Raw genomic sequence first — 22475 nt, 5'->3', positions numbered from 1 at the left:
ATAGCATTAAAGGGACAGTCTACCATAGAATTGTTATTGTTTTAAAAGATAGATAATCCATTTATTACCCATTCACCAGTTTTGCATAACCAACACAGTTATATTAATATACTTGTTACCTCTGTGATTACCTTGTATCTAAGAACCTTCTTCCAGCCCCCTGATCACATGACTGTGACTGTTTATTATCTATTGTCTTAAATTTAGCATTGTTTTGTGCTAAATTTTAAATAACCCCCTGTGCCTGAACACAGTGTTATCTATATGGCCCACGTGTACTTTCTGTCTCTTTGTGTTGAAAAGAGATTAAAAAAGCATGTGATAAGAGGCAGCCCTCAAAGGCTTAGAAATCAGCATATGAGCCTACCTAGGTTTAGTTTAAACTAAGAATACCAAGAGAAAAAAGCAAATTTGATGATAAAAGTAAATTGGAAAGTTGATTAAAATTAAAAGTCCTATCTGAATAATGAAAGTTTAATTTATACTAGACTGTCCATTTAAAGATTTGCTAGTCAAATTGCACGCTTAAAGGGACATGACACCCACATTTTTTCTTTCATGATTTAGAAAGAGAATGCATTTTTAAACATCTTTCTAATTTACTTCTATTATCTAATTTGTCTTATTCTATTGATATTCTTTGCTGAAAAGCATATCTAGATATGCTCAGTAGCTGCTGATTGGTTGCTGCACATAGAAGCCTCATGTGATTGGCTCACCCATGTGCATTGCTTTTTCTTCAAATAAGGATATCTAAAAAATTTAGCAAAATAAATAATAGAAGTAAATTGTAATGTTGTTTAAATTTGTATGTTCTATCTGAATCATGAAAGAAAGATTTTGGGTTTAGTGGCCCTTTAACACATTTTTGCAGGTTATATTTTAATTATAATAGCCCTTTAAAGGACCAGCAAACTATAAAATGTATGTTGCGTATATAAAAGCATGTTTTACAGTTTTCTTTTTCTAAATAGTCCAATTTACCTCTATTGTTGCAACAGATTAAAACATGACTATCCCTTTAAATAAAGGGAAAATATCTTACTTGCCTATGACTGGTGAATGTTTTCAGCCCTATATATATATATATATATATATATATATATATATCTTCCTGTTTATGAAATTATTCAGTAGTAACAGGAGAAATATATTGAGTCTGTGTTCCTTTTAATTTTAACTTTGAATTCCTTTTCTCATTTTCACTTGCCCAGTATTGGACTGACATCAGTTATTTGCTATCCTGAAGTTTGGGAACTAGTGGCAGCGAGCCTGCAGTTTCTGGTCTCAAATGTCACTGACTGGTCGACCATGTGTTACTGACCTGCACGTTTATGGCACATGATAATCTATAGAATGTTTGCCTTTTATGTATGATTCAAATCAGGGGTTGACAGATTTCTTCATTAGCCAGTATTTTTTATTTTTTTATATAGATACAATCAAAATACCCCAAAAAATGATTTAACTCCTTTGCTGTCCAGAGCTCAAGGCAGTTAAAAAAAATAATTTCCTGCTGATTGACATGATTACAGCTATGATTCCCCCCAGTTGCCTGCATAATAAATGTGTTAAAGGGACAGTCTATTCAAAATTAAATTTTCATGATTCAGATAGAGCATGTAATTTTAAACAACTTTCCAATTTACTTTTATCATCAAATTTGGTTTGTTCTTTTGGTATCCTTAGTTGAAAGCTAAACCTAGGTAGGGATATTCTAGTTTCTAAGCTATTGAAGGCCGCCTCTTATCTTAATGCATTTGGCAGTTTTTCACAGCTAGAGGGCATTAGTTTCTGTGTGCCATATATATATATATATATATATATATATATATAATATATATATATACATTGTGCTCACGCCCGTGGAGTTACCCAGGAGTCAGCACTGATTGGATAAAATGCAAGTCAGTCAAAAGAACTGAAATAAGGGTGCAGTCTGCAAAGACTTAGATACAAGGTAATCACAGAGGTAAAAAGTATATTAATATAACCATGTTAGTTATGCAAAACGGGGGAATGTATAATAAAGGGATTATCTATCGTTTTAATCAATACAAATTCTGGAGTAGACTGTCCCTTTTAACCTTTGCTTGTTGGCATAAGAAATGCAGCAGTGATTTATGTCTTTGATTACCCATAACATAGCAAAATTAAGGTATAAAAACCCCCTTGCTTTCCCAGAAACCATTCCACAGTGAGTTAAGCTTCTGTTTGTTGTGTGTGTATTCGGGGATATAAAGGGGTTGAAGGTGTGTTGGGTGAACTACTTCCTGTTCCTGGGTTTAGCAGATGGGCATTTTCGAGGCGTGATGTCCAATTACTTGCTTAATTTGACACACTGGCTTTGCTGCACCCAGTCACAAAAGCCAAAAGAAAACTGTACTTGAGATATTTATTTAAAAAGACCTAGCTGGACTTTTTAGTAGTTGGTGGCCATGTGTATACTTGCTGGAAAATTAAATATAAAAAATGTTCAGCAACCAGAAGAAAAGATTTAGTGATTGGTCCACTCTGCTTTTATTTTCTATATTAAGATTAAAATCTATTGTAAGGTTATGTGCCTGGTGTGCCATTAGTAGATTTTAGGGGCTAGCAGCTTTATAGGAAACTTAAATTGAATTTGTTTATAGTCAAATGTAGAATAATCAAAAATGTGAAGCCTGAAGTAATAATTTAGGAGACATAGTCCTCTGGCTTCCATAATTTGTCAAGACCATGCTTATAGAATGGTGGTATGTGTAGAAGGAATTCTTTAGTTATTTTTTTATTAAATTAGAATGTCTTGTGTATATATTGAGCACAAAATCTAGGAATAAGATTGTAAATAGTATTTAATGTTAGAACATATTGATGTAAAAATTCGTAGTATAACAATCCTGCAGTTCTTTAATTACTTTTATAAATTAAATTATATAGATGTTTGTTTTTGTCATTCATTTTTAACCATTTTTCTTGTACGTTTTAAAATGACATGCTTATCCTGACTTTGAAAAGTTTATTTTAAATTTTGGAATCGGCAAGAATATTGAGAAGCCTACAACAAACTTTTTTTTTGTAGAAGCCAGTGACAGCTGTTTTTATAGCAATTAGGGAATATTGCTCTCATCCAGTTTGTCAAACCCAGTTCAAATTAAAATTCAACTATTTAATTAAAACACTGCATTGCCAACTTTTTTTGTAATCTACTCCTGATTGGTTCAATTTCTATTTAATGTTACCCCTCTCCTGAACTTTACTTTTAATTTATGACATTAGTCAATGTAGTTGTGGATACGGCACTTGCATTGGGACAGTGCATGCCCAGATTGCCAGTGACCGACAAGTATCTGTAAACCATGCATATAAGCGCACAATTTAGCCCTCCATTAGGGGGACAGCACATTCCTGGATAAACCACACTTCCCCTAGCCAGAATTTTTAAGTTTATGTCCCTGGCTTGTTGGGAACATGAGTATTTATTTGTCCCTATACTAAATATTCCTAATGTTTATGTATGTCTGTTTGTGTTACTAAAATAAGCTTATCTCTGATAAATGACTGCATCACAGACACTCAGTGACACGCGTGCGGAATCTCATTGGAAGACTTCCAGCATACTCAAGTGACAGATCTGTGTATTCATTGCATGCCTGCTCCTGTCATGTGTGTATGTTAGCAACTAGCCCATATGTTAGGTGCCATATATAATGCCTTTTTTCCATGCCAGGTAGCCTGGTGTAAGTAGTTATTTTTGTCTTATAATATATGGTTTGTGTGCCTGCATATATGCATCACTGGGAGGGAGTGGGTTGGTATATGATTTAATGCCTTCACTCCTCCACAGTAGTATACCCAGTAGAGTTACCACCTCATCCTTGTTTCTTGGACAGCCACATGCTGTATGGATAGTGCTGGACGTCATGATTTATATTCCTTCCTGCACACTATGCAGTGGGTGTAACTCATTGCTGTTTTAGGAAAACATGGCTGAAGGGACAACACTAATGCAAGGAGTCAGCCAAAAGGATAATACTTTAGAGCAGTGCTTGACAAATATGTTCAAAAATTAGGAGCCAGTAAGAATATTTAGGAGCCAGGCATATTTTTAGGAGCCAGACAGTTGGATTTGTATATAGATATATGGAGAATAACCCAAAAAGTTAGGAGCCAGGGGTAAAATTCTAGGAGTCAGTGGCTCCCAGGCTCCTGGGTTTGTCGAGCCCTGCTTTAGAGACATGCAACCCAATTTTTATTTTCACGATTCAGATAGAGAATACAATTTTTCAATTTTCTTTTAATATCAAATTTGGGTTGTTCTCATCATGTTATTCTTTGTTGAAGAGATATATAAATTGGTAGCGTACACATTTCTGGGGCACTACATGACAGGAAATAGTCCTGCCATCTAGTGCTCTTGCTGATGTATAACATTGTTGCAAAACTGCAGCAGTATAGTCCTGTAGACATGTGCACGCTCCTGAACTTAACTTTCTTCTTTTCAGCAAAGGATAACAAGAAAACAAAGAAAATTTGATAATGAAAGTTATTTAAAATGATATGTTCTATTTAAATCATGATTTATTTTTTTTAGGGGGTTTATGTCCCTTTAAGTTGTATAAATAAAGTAGCAGGGCCGTCAACAAACTTTTAGCTCAACAAGAGCTAAATAAATCATTGTAGTAGATAGAGCTTGACAATCCCAGGATCCAATGAATCCTGGTTCCTCCAGTTGTAATTATGGCTACCAAGATTATTCTACATATAAAATAATTTCATACTTTCAAATAATTCTGTATGGCTACTATGTTTCTTATAAATTTGCCAAATCTTGATTTATTGGGAATTTAACACACAACCAATAAAATATATAGCTAGGGCTATTGTAGACACCCCTTTTAATCAGACCTACTTACAATGGTTTTGCTAAATTATATTGGAAAATAGATTTTCACAAATTCTGTACAATATTGCAAATTAGTACATTACTAATTAATTTTGATACTTACTGAGATCAGATTTATTTAACCCCTTAGTGACCAGAGCACTTTTCCATTTTCTGTCCGTTTGGGACCAAGGCTATTTTTACATTTCTGCGGTGTTTGTGTTTAGCTGAAATTTTCCTCTTACTCATTTACTGTACCCACACATATTATATACCGTTTTTCTCGCCATTAAATGGACTTTCTAAAAATACCATTATTTTCATCATATCTTATCATTTACTATAAAAAAAATTATAAAATATGAGGAAAAATGGAAAAAAACACACTTTTTCTAACTTTGAACCCCAAAATCTGTTACATATCTACAACCACCAAAAAACACCCATGCTAAATTGTTTCTAAATTTTGTCCTGAGTTTAGAAATACCCAATGTTTACATCTTCTTTGCTTTTTTTGTAACTTATAGGGCCATAAATACAAGTAGCACTTTGCTATTTTCAAACCATTTTTTTTCAAAATTAACGCTAGTTACATTAGAACACTAATATCTTTCAGGAATCCCTGAATATCCATTGACATGTATATATTTTTTTTTAGAAGACATCCCAAATTATTGATCTAGGCCCATTTTGGTATATTTCATGCCACCATTTCACCGCCAAATGCGATCAAATACAAAAAATTGTTCACTTTTTCACAAATTTTTTCACAAACTTTCAGTTTCTCACTGAAATTATTTACATACTGCTTGTGCAATTATGGCATAAATGGTTGTAAATTCTTCTCTGGGATCCCCTTTGTTCAGAAATAGCAGACATATATGGCTTTGGCATTGCTTTTTGGTAATTAGAAGGCCGCTAAATGCCACTGCGCACCACACTTGTATTATGCCCAGCAGTGAAGGGGTTAATTAGGGAGCATGTAAGGAGCTTTTTGGGGTAATTTTAGCTTTAGTGTAGTAGACAACCCCAAGTATTGATCTAGGCCCATTTTGGTATATTTCATGCCACCATTTCACCGCCAAATGCGATCAAATTAAAATAAACGTAAAATTTTTCACAATTTTAGGTTTCTCACTGAAATAATTTACAAACAGCTTGTGCAATTATGGCACAAATGGTTGTAAATGCTTCTCTGGGATCCCCTTTGTTCAGAAATAGCAGACATATATGACTTTGGAGTTGCTTTTTGGTAATTAGAATGCTGCTAAATGGCGCTGCGCATCACACGTGTATTATGGCTAGCAGTGAAGGGGTTAATTAGGTAGCTTGTAGGGAGCTTGCAGGGTTAATTTTAGCTTTAGTGTAAAGATCAGCCTCCCACCTGAAACATCAGACCCCCTGATCCCTCCCAAACATCTCTCTTCCCTCCCCTACCCCACAAATGTCCCCGCCATCTTAAGTACTGGCAGAAACTCTGCCAGTACTAAAATAAAAGGTATATTTGGGCTTTTTTGTGCATTTTTTGTTAGCATATTTACATATGCTTCTGTGTAGGGATCCCCCTTAGCCCCCAACCTCACTGATCCCCCACTAAACAGCTCTCTAACCCTCCCCCTCTGACTTAATCTGCGCCATCTTGGGTACTGGCAGCTGTCTGCCAGTACCCAGTTTAGAGAAAAAAAATGCTTTTTTTTTAAAATAAAATGTCCCTTTTCTGTAGTGTAGCTTCCCCCCCCCCAAGACCAACCCCCCACCCCTTCCAGATCCCTTAGATGGTAAAAGTAAAAGTTTATTTCATTTTTTTTTTACTTTTACTTTTTTACTTTTCTGTAGTGTAGCGGTTCCCACCCGCTCCCGCCCCGTGCACGCGCCCGCCCGCCAACCCCCGTGCACGCGCGCGCGCCCGTGCGCGCCCCTGACGGTCCCGATCCCGCCCCCCGTGACGTCACGCGCAACACCGATGGCCGCCCACCCGCCTCCCAATTCGGCTCCCACCCACCAACGATACCGGCCATCGATGTCCGGTGCAGAGAGGGCCACAGAGTGGCTCTCTCTGCATCGGATGGCCATGTATGGTTATTGCAGGATGCCTCCATATCGAGGCATCACTGCAATAACCGGAAAGCAGCTGGAAGCGAGCAGGATCGCTTCCAGCTGCTTTCCACACCGAGGACGTGCAGGGTACGTCCTCAGGCGTTAACTGCCTTTTTTTTGAGGACGTACCCTGCACGTCCTCGGTCATTAAGGGGTTAAAGTGAAAGTCAATCCTAGCATTTTACAAACACTAGTATTGACTATTGAAACAAACAAAGGGGACTTTAATTCATGAAATATAAGATACTTCATGTAGAAAGCTCCTTTATTTGTTTCAATCGATCACCGTTCTTACCTGCTTTGGCAGCCCACGGCTAAAAAAAATATTTTGCTAAGAGGTGACGTTTTCACCTCTTAGCCAATAGCCGTGTGGTAAATCTGTCTCCCATGGACGCCAAACCGGATTTACCGCACGGCTCTTAGCAAATAAATTTTAAGCCGTGGGCTGCCGAAGCAGGTAAGAACGACGATCAATTGAAACCAGTAAAGGAGCTTTCTACATGAAGTATCTTGTACTTAAAGGGACAGTCTACCATAGAATTGTTATTGTTTTAAAAGATAGATAATCCCTTTATTACCCATTCTCCAGTTTTGCATACCCAAAAACAGTTATATTAATATACTTTTTACCTCTGTGATTGCCTTGTATCTAGGAACCTTCTTCCAGCCCCCTGATCACATGACTGTGACTGTTTATTATCTATTGTCTTGCATTTGGCATTGTTTTGTGCCTGAACATAGTGTTATCTATATGACCCACGTGTACTTTCTGTCTCTTTGTGTTGAAAAGAGATTTAAAAAGCCTGTGATAAGAGGCAGCCCTCAAAGGCTTAGAAATTAGCATATGAGCCTACCTATGTTTAGTTTCAACTAAGAATACCAAGAGAAAAAAGCAAATTTGATGATAAAAGTAAATTGGAAAGTTGATTAGAATTAAAAGTCCTATCTGATTAATGAAAGAGCATATCTAGCACGTCCTTGGTCAAAACGAGTGCTGGAAGCGATTGTGATCGCTTCCAGACGCTCTCAGGGTATTGCAGTGATGCCTCAATATTGAGGCATCGTGCAATACCCTCCGGTCAGTAACACTCTGTGGCCCTCTCTGCATTGGCCAGCGATGGTGCTGATCGTTGGTGGCGTGGGAGGGTTAGGAGGGAGGTAGGTGGGCGACCATCGCTGGAGTGAGCTTGAGGAGGACGGGACCGCTACGCTACAATTAAAAAATAAATAAAAAAATACAGCAGGGGGAGGATAGGGAATGAGGGAGAGGGGGATCCGATTTGAGAAAGGGATCTGGGGGGGAGGGTAGGGTAATGAGGGGGGGGGGCAGCTACACTGCAGAACAAAATGTTGTTGGTTTTTTTTGTTTTTTTAAAAAAGTAAAAATTGTAGCAAACTGGGTACTGGCAGACATCTGCCAGTATCTAAGATGGTGCCTAATAGGTAGAGGGGTGAGGGCTAGAGAGCTGTTGGGGGGGGGGGGATCAGGGAAGTTGGGGGTAAGGGGAGGATCCTTGGGTGGGGGAGGGAAGAGAGCGGTTTGTGAGGGATCAGGGAGTGGGATGTCAGGTGGGAGAGAATCTATACACTAAAACTAAAATTAAACCTACAAGCTACCTAATTAACCCCTTCACTGCCAGGCATAATACAAGTGTGGTGCACAGCTGCATTTAGCGGCCTTCTAATTACCAAAAAACAATGACAAAGCCATATATGTCTGCTATTTCTGAACAAAGGGCATCCCAGAGAAGCATTTACAACCATTTGTGCCATAATTGTTTGTAAATAATTTCAGTGAGAAACCTAAAGTTTGTGAAAAAGTTAACAATGTTTTTTATTTGATCGCATTTGGCTGTGAAATGGTGGCATGAAATGTACCAAAATGGGCCTAGATCAATACTTTGGGTTTTCTACTAAAAAAAAAATATATAATTTTGATAGGTAAATATAAAAAGGCTCTATTTCTGTTTAAATGGAGTTATAGCAAAAATGCTAAAAATACTCTGTTTTTTTGGGGAAGTTTTAGTTTGAAATTCCCGATCTGTTAAGGGGGTAAACATTGGTATTTCTAAACTCAGGACAAAATTTAGAAACTATTTAGCTTGGGTGTTTTTGGTGGTTGTAGATGTGTAACAGATTTTGGGGGTCAAAGTTAGAAAAAATGTGGTGTTTTTTTTCTCATCGTATTTTATAATTTATTTTAAAGTAAGCTATATGATATTATGAAAATAGTGGTATCTTTAGAAAGTCCATTTAATGGCGAGAAAAACGGTATATAATATGTGTGGGTACAGTAAATGAGTAAGAGGAAAATTACAGCTAAACACAAACACAGCAGAAATGTAAAAACAGCCCTGGTCCTTAACGGTCAGAAAATTGAAAAACGGTATGGTAACTAAGGGGTTAAGATAAGAACCAAAAGTTCCTTCAATTATTCTGAATGTTATATATCTATCCCAGTCAGTCTTGAATTTCCTTTTAGTGTTTCTCTCTAACATTGTTCTAGGAAGTCTATTCTTCCTGAACCTAGTTCCCTCAAAAAAAGTTTTCTTGTCCCTCTATACTTGTAAGATTCTTCTGTTACATGTAATGGTCAGTGGTCTTTAAACCACATGCCCTCTGCATAATATTTACAGCCCCCAGGAAAGGGAGATATCAGTTTTGTGTCCCAGGAAAAAAATCAGAATTAAATAAGTGTACTTTGGGGACTTACAAGGTGGTCAGAACTCAAAAGAAGAGCAGACAAGAGCATACCTAAATCTTGCCATCTGTCAGTGGAAGGTTTTGGAAATATATGTATTCTTATTTTTGTGTTAGCCCTAAATGAATGTCAAAGGGGATATACACTCTCTCCACAATAAAAAATAAAATACAGTACCAGGGTAACCGGATAAATTGTAGTGTAAGCACATAAGTGAACTGGACTGTGTTTTTGTTTTTTCAAAACTTATTTAACCTTTATTAAAGTGATGTTCTGATGTTTTTGTTGAAACGTCACGTTAATAAAGGTTGTTTGTTTTGACAAGCCAGTGAGAGTGAGTGCGGATCACTTGCATGTTTTATATATATATATATATGTATATATATATATATATATATATATGTTAATGTCTCAGGAATTCTGCATATTAATCAAGATGTGGCCTGACTAGTGATTGAGCAATCTTCAAATACTCTGAAATAATTTATTTCTGTTCCTCTTTTATTTTTTTCAAATGAGTGCCTTTTAGTTTATAGTTTCCTTTCCTGGAAGCCCTCTACTAATATCACTAATACATTTTAATATTTTTTTTTAAACAAAAAAAAACAGGCCCAAGCCCTGAACCTTGAGGTACACCACTAGGAACAACACTCCTACTTTGGATGCGATAATAGGCTTGACAGTGCACCTAGAGCAAGATAACTGTTAACTTCTTTGTGTGAGTTAAAAACAGGGGACATAAGTGTAGTAATAAAATATTCTACCATCACTTTATTTTTTGCAGATTTGCATACAAAATAAACTTTTTAAAGGTATTTAGTTAGCATAATATGCCTTGTTTTGTGGTATAGGAACAGATTTCTCTTGCAAGGTGTATCCAGTCCACGGATTCATCTTTACTTGTGGGATATTCTCATTCCCTACAGGAAGTGGCAAAGAGAGCACACAGCAAAGCTGTCCATATAGCTCCCCCTCTGGCTCCGCCCCCCAGTCATTCTCTTTGCCGCTCTAAATATCTTTGTTGGTATGAATCCAAGGGTTACTCGTGGAGTAAGATTAGGATTCCAAGGATATTGTCTTTTCTCCAAGAAGGATTGGAGAAAGGTTTATCAGCTTGTTCCTTAAAGGGGCAGATATCCGCTCTGTCTATCCTTTTACACAAGCGTCTGGCAGAAGTACCAGATGTTCAAGCGTTTGCACAGGCGTTAGTTAGATTCAAGCCTGTCTATAAACCTGTGGCTCCTCCATGGAGTCTAAATTTAGTTCTTTCAGTTCTTCAAGGGGTTCCGTTTGAACCTTTACATTCCATAGATATTAAGTTATTATCTTGGAAAGTTTTGTTTTTGGTAGCTATACCTTCTGTTCGAAGAGTTTCAGAATTGTCTGCTTTGCAGTGTAATTCACCCTATCTGGTGTTCCATGCAGATACGGTAGTTTTGCGTACCAAACCTGGTTTTCTTCCTAAAGTTGTTTCTAATAAGAACATTAACCAGGAAATCATTGTTCCTTCTCTGTGTCCTAATGCAGCTTCTAAGAAGGAACGGCTTTTACACAATCTTGATGTGGTTCGTGCTTTGAAATTCTATTTACAAGCAACTAAGGATTTCAGACAAACATCATCTTTGTTTGTTGTCTATTCCGGTAAGAGGAGAGGTCAGAAAGCGACTGCTACCTCTCTTTCCTTCTGGTTGAAAAGCATCATCCGATTGGCTTATGAGACTGCTGGCCAGCAGCCTCCTGAATGAATTACAGCTTATTCCACCAGAGCTGTGGCTTCCACTTGGGCTTTCAAGAATGAGGCTTTTGTTGAACAGATTTGTAAGGCAGAGACTTAGTCTTCACTGCATACTTTTGCCAAATTTTACAAATTCGATACTTTTGCTTCTTCGGAGGCTATTTTTGGGAGAGAGGTTTTGCAAGCAGTGGTGCCTTCCGTTTAGGTTACCTGTCTTGTTTCATCCCTTCATCCGTGTCCTAAAGCTTTGGTATTGGTATCCCACAAGTAAGGATGAATCCGTGGACTGGATACACCTTGCAAGAGAAAACAGAATTTATGCTTACCTGATAAATTACTTTCTCTTGCGGTGTATCCAGTCCACGGCCCGCCCTGGCAATTAAGTCAGGTTAAAATTTCTTGTTTAAACTACAGTCACCACTGCACCCTATGGTTTCTACTTTTTCTCCTAACCGTCGGTCGAATGACTGGGGGCGGAGCCGGAGGGGGAGCTATATGGACAGCTTTGCTGTGTGCTCTCTTTGCCACTTCCTGTAGGGAATGAGAATTTCCCACAAGTAAGGATGAATCCGTGGACTGGATACACCGCAAGAGAAAGTAATTTATCAGGTAAGCATAAATTCTGTTTTTTTAAAAAGCATTCTATGTTCTGCTGATGCAAGGTAGGGACGTGTGAATGAGCTACTACATTGCTTAAACAATCACTGAGCAAAATGTAGAAGGATTAGGTCTGGAGTATCCACTTTGTAAATTTTGTCAAGCCCTGTAATAACATAACTTATTTTAATTAGTCATCAATCAGGGTTACTACCTTTATTTTGCCTGTTGAAACTTTCACCTCCACGTTGTAAATCTGAATGTAGCATTATTCTGTATCAAGTAGGTGTAGGTATGTAAAAAGGGCATAAATCAACTACGAGTGTGATGGGAGAGTTTCTAAAAACAAATAAAATATTTTCTTCTGTTAAGTGTGATCAGTCCACGGGTCATCATTACTTCTGGGATATTAACTGCTCCCCTACAGGAAGTGCAAGAGGATTCACCCAGCAGAGCTGCATATAGCTCCTCCCCTCTACGTCACTCCCAGTCATTCTCTTGCACCCAGCAACTAGATAGGTCGTGTGAGAGGACTATGGTGATTATACTTAGTTTTATATCTTCAATCAAAAGTTTGTTATTTTAAAATAGCACCGGAGTGTGTTATTACCTCTCTGGCAGAGTTTGAGGAAGAATCTACCAGAGTTTTGCTATGATTTTAGCCGGAGTAGTTAAGATCATATTGCTGTTCTCGGCCATCTGAGGAGTGAGGTAAACTTCAGATCAGGGGACAGCGGGCAGATGAATCTGCATAGAGGTATGTAGCAGTTTTTATTTTCTGACAATGGAATTGATGAGAAAATCCTGCCATACCGATATAATGTCATGTATGTATACTTTACACTTCAGTATTCTGGGAGAATGGTACTTCACTAGAATTACACTGTAAGAAAGACATAAAGCTGTTTAATAACTAGAGATTATGTTTAACGTTTTTGCTGGAATGTAAAATCGTTTTCATTTGCTGAGGTACTGAGTGAATAAATGTTTGGGCACCATTTTTCCACTTGGCAGTTGCTTAAATCTGTTTTTTCTGTCAGTTTCTGTTCTCCCTCACTGCTGTGTGTGTGGGGGAGGGGCGCTTTTACTATGCATCAAATATTTCAGTCAGCAACTCATTGTATTCCCTGCATGATCTGGTTCATCTCTACAGAGCTCAGGGGTCTTCAAAACTTATTTTGAGGGAGGTAATTTCTCTCAGCAGAGCTGTGAGAATTATAGTTTGACTGAAATAAAAACTTTTATTCTGTAATTTGTTTCCTGCTTTCAGAAATTGTTATCTTTGCTAATGGGATTAAACCTTTGCTAAAGTTGTGTTGTTTACAAGGATTGAGGCTATAACTGTTTCAATTTATTAATTTTTAACTGTCATAGATCTTCTGTGCTTCTTAAAGGCACAGTACGTTTTAATATTATTCTATTTGAATTGTATTTCCAAGTTGCAAGTTTATTTGCTAGTGTGTTAAACATGTCTGATTCAGAAGATGATACCTGTGTCATTTGTTGCAATGCCAAAGTGGAGCCCAATAGAAATTTATGTACTAACTGTATTGATGCTACTTTAAATAAAAATCAATCTGTACAAATTGAACAAATTTCACCAAACAACGAGGGGAGAGTTATGCCGACTAACTCGCCTCACGTGTCAGTACCTACATCTCCCGCTCAGAGGGAGGTGCGTGATATTGTAGCGCCGAGTACAGCTGGGCGGCCATTACAAATCACATTACAGGATATGGCTACTGTTATGACTGAAGTTTTGGCTAAATTACCAGAACTAAAAGTTAAGCGTGATCACTCTGGGGTGAGAACAGAGTGCGCTGATAATATTAGGGCCATGTCAGACACTGCATCACAGGTGGCAGAACATGAGGACGGAGAACTTCATTCTGTGGGTGACGGTTCTGATCCAAACAGACTGGATTCAGATATTTCAAATTTTAAATTTAAACTGGAAAACCTCCGTGTATTACTAGGGGAGGTGTTAGCGGCTCTGAATGATTGTAACACAGTTGCAATACCAGAGAAAATGTGTAGGTTGGATAAATATTTTGCGGTACCGATGAGTACTGAGGTTTTTCCTATACCTAAGAGACTTACTGAAATTGTTACTAAGGAGTGGGATAGACCCGGTGTGCCGTTCTCACCCCCTCCGATATTTAGAAAAATGTTTCCAATAGACGCCACCACAAGGGACTTATGGCAAACGGTCCCTAAGGTGGAGGGAGCAGTTTCTACTTTAGCTAAGCGTACCACTATCCCGGTGGAGGATAGCTGTGCTTTTTCAGATCCAATGGATAAAAAGTTAGAGGGTTACCTTAAGAAAATGTTTGTTCAACAAGGTTTTATATTGCAACCCCTTGCATGCATTGCGCCGATCACGGCTGCAGCGGCATTCTGGATTGAGTCTCTGGAAGAGAACATTGGTTCAGCTACTCTGGACGACATTACGGAGGCCGTAGTACATCTTACTAAACTTACGGCGAAGAATTCAGGATTCGCCATTCAGGCACGCAGGGCGCTGTGGCTAAAATCCTGGTCAGCTGATGTTACTTCTAAGTCTAAATTGCTTAATATACCTTTCAAAGGGCAGACCTTATTCGGGCCCGGGTTGAAAGAGATTATCGCTGACATTACAGGAGGTAAAGGCCATGCCCTGCCTCAGGACAAAGCCAAAGCCAAGACTAGACAGTCTAGTTTTCGTTCCTTTCGTAATTTCAAAGCAGGAGCAGCATCAACTTCCTCTGCACCAAAACAGGAAGGAGCTGTTGCTCGCTACAGACAAGGCTGGAAACCTAACCAGTCCTGGAACAAGGGCAAGCAGACTAGGAAACCTGCTGCTGCCCCCAAAACAGCATGAATTGAGGGCCCCCGATCCGGGATCGGATCTAGTGGGGGGCAGACTTTCTCTCTTCGCCCAGGCTTGGGCAAGAGATGTTCAGGATCCCTGGGCGCTAGAGATAATATCTCAGGGATACCTTCTGGACTTCAAATACTCTCCTCCAAGAGAGAGATTTCATCTGTCAAGATTGTCAACAATCCAGACAAAGAAAGAGGCTTTTCTACGCTGCGTACAAGAGCTCTTGTTAATGGGAGTAATCCATCCAGTTCCACGATCGGAACAGGGACAGGGGTTTTACTCAAATCTGTTTGTGGTTCCCAAAAAAGAGGGAACTTTCAGACCAATCCTGGACTTAAAGATCCTAAACAAATTCCTAAGAGTTCCATCGTTCAAGATGGAGACTATTCGGACAATTTTACCTATGATCCAAGAGGGTCAGTACATGACCACTGTAGATTTAAAAGATGCTTACCTGCACATACCGATTCACAAAGATCATTACCGGTACCTAAGGTTTGCCTTCCTAGACAGGCATTACCAGTTTGTGGCTCTTCCATTCGGATTGGCTACAGCGCCAAGAATCTTCACAAAGGTTCTGGGTGCTCTTCTGGCGGTACTAAGACCGCGGGGAATCTCGGTAGCTCCATACCTAGACGACATTCTGATACAAGCTTCAAGCTTTCAAACTGCCAAATCTCATACAGAGTTAGTACTGGCATTTCTAAGGTCACATGGATGGAAGGTGAACGAAAAGAAAAGTTCACTCGTTCCACTCACAAGAGTTCCCTTCCTGGGGACTCTTATAGATTCTGTAGAAATGAAGATTTACCTGACAGAGGACAGGCTATCAAGACTTCAAAGTGCTTGCCGCACTCTTCATTCCATTCAACACCCGTCAGTGGCTCAATGTATGGAGGTAATCGGCTTAATGGTAGCGGCAATGGACATAGTACCCTTTGCACGCTTACACCTCAGACCACTGCAACTGTGCATGCTAGGTCAGTGGAATGGGGATTACTCAGACTTATCCCCTTCTCTGAATCTGGATCAAGAGACCAGAAATTCTCTTCTATGGTGGCTTTCTCGGCCACACCTGTCCAGGGGGATGCCATTCAGCAGACCAGACTGGACAATTGTAACAACAGACGCCAGCCTTCTAGGTTGGGGTGCCGTCTGGAATTCCCTGAAGGCTCAGGGACTATGGAGTCAGGAGGAGAGTCTCCTGCCAATAAACATTCTGGAATTGAGAGCAGTTCTCAATGCCCTCCTGGCTTGGCCCCAGTTGACAACTCGGGGGTTCATCAGGTTTCAGTCGGACAACATCACGACTGTAGCTTACATCAACCGTCAGGGAGGGACAAGAAGCTCCCTAGCTATGATGGAAGTATCAAAGATAATTCGCTGGGCAGAGTCTCACTCTTGCCACCTGTCAGCAATCCACATCCCGGGAGTGGAGAACTGGGAGGCGGATTTCTTAAGTCATCAGACTTTTCATCCGGGGGAGTGGGAACTTCATCCGGAGGTCTTTGCCCAAATACTTCGACGTTGGGGCAAACCAGAGATAGATCTCATGGTGTCTCGACAGAACGCCAAGCTTCCTCGTTACGGGTCCAGATCCAGGGATCCAGGAGCAGTCCTGATAGATGCTCTGACAGCACCTTGGGACTTCAGGATGGCTTACGTGTTTCCACCCTTCCCGTTGCTTCCTCGATTGATAGCCAGAATCAAACAAGAGAGAGCATCAGTGATTCTAATAGCACCTGCGTGGCCACGCAGGACTTGGTATGCAGACCTGGTGGACATGTCATCCTGTCCGCCTTGGTCTCTACCTCTGAAACAGGACCTTCTGATACAGGGTCCCTTCAAACATCAAAATCTAACTTCTCTGAAGCTGACTGCTTGGAAATTGAACGCTTAATTTTATCAAGACGTGGGTTTTCTGAGTCGGTTATTAGTACCTTAATACAGACTAGGAAACCTGTTACCAGAAAGATTTACCATAAGATATGGCGTAAATACCTACATTGGTGTGAATCCAAAGGTTACTCTTGGAGTAAGGTTAGGATTCCTAGGATATTGTCTTTTCTACAAGAAGGTTTAGAAAAGGGTTTTTCTGCTAGTTCATTAAAGGGACAGATCTCAGCTCTGTCCATTCTGTTACACAAACGTCTGTCAGAAGTTCCTGACGTCCAGGCTTTTTGTCAGGCTTTGGCCAGGATTAAGCCTGTGTTTAAAACTGTTGCTCCACCATGGAGTTTAAACCTTGTTCTTAATGTTTTACAGGGCGTTCCGTTTGAACCCCTTCATTCCATTGATATAAAGTTGTTATCTTGGAAAGTTCTATTTTTAATGGCTATTTCCTCGGCTCGAAGAGTCTCTGAATTATCAGCCTTACATTGTGATTCTCCTTATTTGATTTTTCATTCGGATAAGGTAGTCCTGCGTACTAAACCTGGGTTCTTACCTAAGGTAGTTACTAACAGGAATATCAATCAAGAGATTGTTGTTCCTTCTTTATGCCCAAATCCTTCTTCAAAGAAGGAACGTCTACTGCACAACCTGGATGTAGTCCGGGCTCTAAAATTTTACTTGCAGGCAACTAAGGAATTCCGACAAACGTCTTCTCTGTTTGTCATTTACTCTGGGCAGAGGAGAGGTCAAAAAGCTTCCGCTACCTCTCTTTCTTTTTGGCTTCGTAGCATAATTCGTTTAGCTTATGAGACTGCTGGACAGCAGCCCCCTGAAAGAATTACAGCTCATTCTACTAGAGCTGTGGCTTCCACTTGGGCCTTCAAGAATGAGGCCTCTGTTGAACAGATTTGCAAGGCTGCAACTTGGTCTTCGCTTCATACTTTTTCCAAATTTTACAAATTTGACACCTTTGCTTCATCGGAGGCTATTTTTGGGAGAAAGGTTCTTCAGGCAGTGGTTCCTTCTGTATAAAGAGTCTGCCTATCCCTCCCGTCATCCGTGTACTTTTGCTTTGGTATTGGTATCCCAGAAGTAATGATGACCCGTGGACTGATCACACTTAACAGAAGAAAACATAATTTATGCTTACCTGATAAATTCCTTTCTTCTGTAGTGTGATCAGTCCACGGCCCGCCCTGTTTTTAAGGCAGGTAAATATTTTTTAATTTATACTCCAGTCACCACTTCACCCTTGGCTTTTCCTTTCTCGTTGGTCCTTGGTCGAATGACTGGGAGTGACGTAGAGGGGAGGAGCTATATGCAGCTCTGCTGGGTGAATCCTCTTGCACTTCCTGTAGGGGAGCAGTTAATATCCCAGAAGTAATGATGACCCGTGGACTGATCACACTACAGAAGAAAGGAATTTATCAGGTAAGCATAAATTATGTTTTCATTTGCGCTGTCACTGGTTTTCAAACCTGTCCCCAAGCCTCCCCAACAGGTAAGGTTTTAAGGATTACCTTGGATGAGAGCAGGTAAATACTAATCAGCTAATTATTTTACCTGTGCTCTAGTTCAGATATCCTCAAAATGGGAGGCACGAGGACAGGTTTGAAAACCAGTGGTCTAAGTATTTTCCTTTGTATAAAGAGAGAGATAAGCTTAGTACTCCTTTGGGGTCAGTTTATCAAGCGATAGCGGACAGGGGCGTACATATGCACCCCTGTCCGCCACAGCTTGCCTCTGGCGGGCTGAATTCCGCTGCCGGAATTCAGCATTGCAAAGAGTGCTAGTTTGCAATCTTGTGCAACACTGGTAGCACACAGCCAATCACAAGCTGTCAATCTTCCGGTCGGACAAGACCGAGGAGATTAAAATTCTCCACCTATGGAGTGGAGAAGAGGTTAGGGAAGCAGCGGTCTTATGACCGCTGCTTGATAAATACGTACTGCAGGTTCGCAGACGTAGGGGTGTGAAGGCAGGCGAAGCCTTTAATAAATCGACCCCTTTGTGTATGGGAAGGTTCTCAAGAACAATGAGGTGTGGATTCAGTGATTCAAACTGCTTTAAATACAAAAATAATTAAAAAAAAATAATTTCCCCATAAATGTAATACTCTCAATTAGTATACTGAGTCATTGGTACATTAAGGATAAACACATTTTACTGTAAAGTGACACTAAATGGTAATCACATTATCTTCTGCTGTTCTGCAATAAATTAAGATATTACATACATTACTTTATTTTTTAATGCAGAAAATGGTCACTGGTCACCTAATAGTGAAGGTTGATTTGAAGGCTAAGGCTACAGATTATAAGAGTTATTCTTGTTTTTGTTTGTAATGTGCCAAAAGATTCTGGGGTACATTAAATAAAGACAAGACAGGGAGCTAGACTGGGGCAGAAGGATCACACCCCTGTTAAATGGTACTATGCAATGGTGGATAAGCAGGAGATCGTTAAACAAGAAAAAAAATGGGTTAGGTATCTGTAGTAGAAGAGAGAAAATGTTGAAAACATACTGGGAATGATTTGTAATACTTTAAAGAGAGAATTGTGTAAATAGCAGAAAAGCAAGAGGGAACTGTATGTGTGGAGTGGTTATAAATATTTGTTTTATTTATTGTTAGTGTCTGTTTTAATGTTAGCTACTCAAACTTAAAGTAACAGTAAAGTCAAATTTAAACTTTCTTAATTTGGATGCATCATACACAAACATATTTCCAATTGTCTAATTGAGTTGTTGACACATCTGTTTAAAATTTAGGAGTCAGTAAAAATGTTTAGGAGCCAGCACAGTGGTATTTGTACATAGATCTATGGCACTGGTTTTCAAACCTCTCCTCAGGCCTCCCTAAACAGGGCAGATTTTGGTGGTACCTGAACTAGAGCACAGGTGAAATAATTAGCTAATTAGTGAACATGGTTATTGTAACTGCTCTCATCCCAGGTAATCTGAAAATCTGACCTGTTAGGGAGGCGTGAGGCCAGGTTTGAAAACCTGTGATCTATGGAGAATAACCCTAAAAGTTAGGATCCAGGGTGATATACAAGGAGCCAGTGGCTCCCTGGCTCCTGGGTTTGTCCCTGGTAATCTACTTTGCCTCGTTCTCTTGGTATTACTTATTGAAAAACATACCTAGGTAAGTTTAGGAGTACACATGCGTTTTTTTCAGCATTCATAATTTGTTTGTGAAGCAAATGCTGAAAATGGCAGCAGCCTGTAGCAGTCGGCTAATTTCAGAATCAAATGTATTAGATTTTCACATGTATTTTTGTGTTGCACTTTTACTGTAATACATCTAATAATGCACATATCTACTCTGGAGCTGCAATGCACTGCTGAATGCTAGCTGGTGATTGGTGGCTGTACATATATGCCTATTGTCATTGGCTTGTGTTTGGCTAGCTCCCAGTAGTGCATTGCTGCTCTTTCAACAGGACACCAAGAGAATTAAGCATATTATAGAATGGAAGTAGATTGGAAAGTTGTTTTAAAATTATATGCTCTATTGCAGGGCTCGACAAACCCAGGAGCCTGGGAGCCACCGGCACCTAGAATTTTACCCCTGGCTCCTAACTTTTTGGGTTATTCTCCATATATCTATATACAAATCCAACTGTCTGGCTCCTAAAAAATATGCCTGGCTCCTAATTTTTGAACATATTCGTCAAGCACTGCTCTATTGGGTCACAAACCATTTTTAGTTTCATGTCCCTTTAACCCCTTAATGACCACAGCACTTTTCCATTTTCTGTCCGTTTGGGACCAAGGCTATTTTTACATTTTTGCGGTCTTTGTGTTTAGCTGTAATTTCCCTCTTACTCATTTACTGTACCCACACATATTATATACCGTTTTTTTCGCCATTAAATGGACTTTCTAAGGATACCATTATTTTCATCATATCTTATAATTTACTATAAAAAAAATTATAAAATATGAGGAAAAAATGGAAAAAAACACACTTTTTCTAACTTTGACCCCCAAAATCTGTTACACATCTACAACCACCAAAAAACACCCATGCTAAATAGTTTCTAAATTTTGTCCAGAGTTTATAAATACCCAATGTTTACATGTTCTTTGCTTTTTTTGCAAGTTATAGGGCCATAAATATAAGTAGCACTTTGCTATTTCCAAACCACTTTTTTTCAAAATTAGCGCTAGTTACATTGGAACACTGATATCTTTCAGGAATCCCTGAATATCCCTTGACATGTATATATATATTTTTTAGAAGACATCCCAAAGTATTGATCTAGGCCCATTTTGGTATATTTCATGCCACCATTTCACCGCCAAATGCGATCAAATAAAAAAAAAAAAGAGTAAATTTTTTCCAAATTTTAGGTTTCTCACTGAAATAATTAACAAACATTTTGTGCAATTATGGCACAAATGGTTGTAAATGCTTCTCTGGGATCCCCTTTGTTCAGAAATAGCAGACATATATCGCTTTGGCGTTGTTTTTAAGTAATTAGAAGTCCGCTAAATGCTGCTGCACACCACAAGTGTATTATGCTCAGCAGTGCAGGGGTTAATTAGGGAACTTGTAGGGTTAATTTTAGCTTTAGTGTAGTGTAGTAGACAACCCCAAGTATTGATCTAGGCCCATTTTGGTATATTTCAGGCCACCATTTCACCGCCAAATACGATTAAATTAAAAAAAATAGTCAACTTTTTCACAAACTTTAGGTTTCTCACTGAAATTATTTAGAAACAACTTGTGCAATTATGGTACAAATGGTTGTAAATGATTCTCTGTGATCCCCTTTGTTCAGAAATAGCAGACATATATGGCTTTGGTGTTGCTTTTTGGTAATTAAAAGGCCACTAAATGCCACTGCGCACAAAACGTGAATTATGCCCAGCAGTGAAGGGGTTAATTTAGGTAGCTTGTAGGGAGCTTGCAGGGTTAATTTTAGCTTTAGTGTAGAGATCAGCTTCCCACCTGACACATCAGACCCCCTAATCCCTCCCATAGAGCTCTCTTCCCTCCCCCACCCCACAATTGTCCCCGCCATCTTAAGTACTGGCAGAAAGTCTGCCAGTACTAAAATAAAAGGTTTTTTTTGTAACTTTTTTTTTAAGCATATTTACATATGCTGCTGTGTAGGATCCCCCCTTAGCCCCCAACCTCTCTGATCCCCCCCAAAACAGCTCTCTACCCCCCCCCCACTGCCTTATTGGGGGCCATCTTGGGTACTGGCAGCTGTCTGCCAGTACCCAGTTTGCATATAAAAATGTTTTTTTACAATTTATTTTAGTTTTTTCTGTAGTGTAGCTCTCCCCCCCCCAGATCAATCCCCCACCCCCTCCCAGATCCCTTAGATGATTTCCATTACGTTTTTTTTTTTATTATTTTTACAATAATATCCAAAATAGTTTCTGTAGTGTAAGCGGTTCCCACCCGCTCCCTCCCCGTGCACGCGCCCTCCCGCTGCCCCCTGTGCACGCGCGCTGCCCCCCTCTCTGACTAAGAAGCCATCGATGGCCACCCACCAACGAATGCGGCCATCGATGTCCGGTGCAGAGAGGGCCACAGAGTGGCTCTCTCTGCACCGGAGGGGCAAAAATTGTTATTGCAGGATGCCTCGATATCGAGGCATCCTGCAATAACCGGAAAGCAGCTGGAAGTGATCAGGATCGCTTCCAGCTGCTTTCCAAACCGAGGACGTGCAGGGTACGTTCTTGGTCGTTAAGTGACTTTTTTAAGAGGACG

At 39.6% G+C, this 22475-nt stretch overlaps 1 protein-coding gene across 5 annotated transcripts in view; it reads left to right on the top strand.

Annotated features, from left to right (window-relative positions):
* The window catches only part of SCAF8 (SR-related CTD associated factor 8), a 579788-nt gene that overhangs the window by 29557 nt on the left and 527756 nt on the right, over positions 1-22475 (top strand). The window lies entirely within an intron of this gene.

Source organism: Bombina bombina, chromosome 4 (assembly GCF_027579735.1).
Source record: "Bombina bombina isolate aBomBom1 chromosome 4, aBomBom1.pri, whole genome shotgun sequence".
In the NCBI taxonomy this organism is placed as follows: Eukaryota; Metazoa; Chordata; class Amphibia; order Anura; family Bombinatoridae; genus Bombina; species Bombina bombina.
The sequence above is the reverse complement of the archived record's forward strand: the minus strand, read 5'-3'. Positions and strand labels throughout refer to the sequence as shown.